The following is a 2,526-nucleotide window of genomic DNA, read 5'->3' on the forward strand; positions in this document are numbered from 1 at the left end:
ATTATATAGAAAGATGTAAATGGCACAAAGAAATGAGTTTTCTTATTTGATTTGGAGATCACATTTTATTTTTGCTAAGTCATTTCAGTGGCTTGTGTCTGTTTCAGCTGAAGTGCTGAAGTGCCACAGTGCCTTTCTGCTCTAGAGAATTCTGAGAAAAATAGCCTGTAACACTCTTCCCACTGTGATATTTTATGAAAATAGTGAGACAGTCTCAGGGAGACAAACATACACACAATACGCAAATAGACAACTATACACATACAAGCCTACACTTAATTTGAAACAGACATATTTTAAAATTTGCTATATAAGTTATGTATTATACAGAAAGAGGACATTAAATTTCATTTAACCCCTCCCCTCTTTTTTTTTTTTTTTTAATCTATAAAATCCCAAAGAGCTCTCTCAGGCAACATTGTGCATTATAGAAAGAATTTGAATGGGGCTGATTCCACTGATTTCTTGGTCTGTTTCAACTTGCAGAATAACAAGTCACCATATATACCCTCCTCACAGAATGAAGTCTGAAATAGGCATTTATCTGTGTCTGGACATGCAATCGTTAAGATAGACTCAGTCTAATTTGAAATATCATCAATACACTTATAATTTCCCTTGGTATTACCAATAATGGAATAGTAAATTACTTCACATGTTATAGTTTGATGTGATTTCATCCTTTCCCCTCTGCTATTGGTGGTTCTCTTTTAAGATCCTAAACAAACCTTTCTCTTTACCTTTTAGAAAATCCTTTCTTATTTGTTGAGCATTGATCACTGGTCCTGGCTCTCACGGAAGAAACGTCAACAGTGCCCTGGTGTGTGAAGTGTTTTCTGGAAGCATCTTTGATAATGTCAAAAATGAGGTCATACTGTTCTGGGAAGAGAGTGTTTTTCATGAACTTTTGTTTCTTCTTCCGTAAGGCACTGATAATGGCAGAAAACAAGTCTTTGTCAAAGATAAAACTTTGTAAAACTGAAAATTTTTTGATATTTGAAAATATTTTTAAAAAGCAGAAATTTTGACATCGTCCCATTAAGGTAGTTTCAGCTTTGTTTTACATCATTCCTAAAGTAATTGGTGATGTCCTTTCAGGAAGGGAAACAAAGTAGGCACTGTTTAACATGACTCATCCCTTTCCAGAGAGAGATAGAAATGTATAGTTGTCTTGTTGTTTTTTTTTTTTTGAAGTGTCTCATAATTATAATTTACACATACAAATCCCACAGGCATATGTCACCAACAGATGGCATTTATTAAAAATCCACATGCGTTCTTGGATAGTTTGTGTCATTCTGCTTGAAGGCAAAGGAATGACTTAGATGACCTTTCAAGGACATTCTTCTTAAGCATTCAAGAATATGATCTGGAACTGTCCCACTGCTTGAAATGGGCTTATTTTAAATATATGTCCAGGTTGAGTATGTTTGCTGCAAAGGACACACATCCAACTTGAATCAGAGTAATAGAAAAAGTACAATGTATGACTTATAAAAAAGTATGTTCCATGTTGGTGTTAGAGACAAATGAATCCAGAGACGGAAATGTGTGAAGTCTACTTTTCCTCTTTCTTCTCTGCTTCTCTCTCTGGGGCGTCCATTTTCTCCTCGGCAGATCAACTTGGCAAGGGACATGGCGCCAGTAACTGATGTCTCAGTCACCAAAGAGAAAAGATGATGAACATGAGTTTGAGCAAAGTCTGGGTAATAGCAGAGGATAGAGGAGCCTGGTGTGCTACAATCCATGGGGTAACAAAGAGTCGAATACAGTTTAGCAACTGAACAACAACAACAAAGTCTGGACTGATATACTGGAAAGTGAAAGTGAAAGTTGCTCAGTAGTGTCCGACTCTTTGCACCTCATGGCCTATATGGTCCATGGAATTCTCCAGGCCAGAATACTGGAGTGGGTAACCTTTCCCTTCTCCAGGGGATCTTCCCAACCCAGGGATGGAACCCAGGTCTCCAGCATTTCAGGCGGATTCTTTACTAGCTTAGCCACCAGGGAAGCCCAAGAATACTGGAGTGGGCAGCCTATCCCTTCTTTAGTGGATCTTCCTAACCCAGGAATCAAACCAGGGTCTCCTGTACTACAGGTGGATTCTTTACCAACTGGGCTATCAGGGAAGCCCTTAAAAAAAAAAGAGCATGAGCTCAGTCCCCCGCCACCAGAAATTATGCCGTCAAGTTTCCTGCATTTGGGGAAATCACAGAGGTCAACACATGCACGGTGCAATAGCTAAGCCTCTCCCTGGGAGAACCACCTTCTTGATCATGGTACCTCCCCTGCCAGGTAAGTGTATACTGGAAAACATGATAATTCAAGCTTTTTGTGAACCATCTGTGCTTGTAGTAGTGGTTCATGCCTTCTATTTCTACTTGATTGAAGATGATGAAAAGCCTCTGCTTCACAAAATGGGACAGATTCCAACTCCGACCTTTAGAATATAACCCTTCCCCTCTCCTTTAGGTCACTAGAGTGAAGTCACAGAATGAACTGGCTAGAGAGATGAAGTGCTGAGCC

The 2,526-nt window shown here is 39.2% G+C and overlaps 1 non-coding gene across 1 annotated transcript; it reads right to left on the reverse strand.

Moving 5' to 3' along the window:
* Nucleotides 1-2,143: 2,143 nt before the first annotated feature.
* On the reverse strand, nucleotides 2,144-2,303 carry LOC139030467 (U1 spliceosomal RNA). Its single transcript, XR_011482838.1, has one exon. It is a non-coding gene; the product is annotated as a U1 spliceosomal RNA (small nuclear RNA).
* Between the last annotated feature and the right edge of the window lie 223 nt (nucleotides 2,304-2,526).

The sequence above is a fragment of the Odocoileus virginianus genome, chromosome 22 (genome assembly GCF_023699985.2).
Source record: "Odocoileus virginianus isolate 20LAN1187 ecotype Illinois chromosome 22, Ovbor_1.2, whole genome shotgun sequence".
Lineage (NCBI taxonomy): Eukaryota > Metazoa > Chordata > Mammalia > Artiodactyla > Cervidae > Odocoileus > Odocoileus virginianus.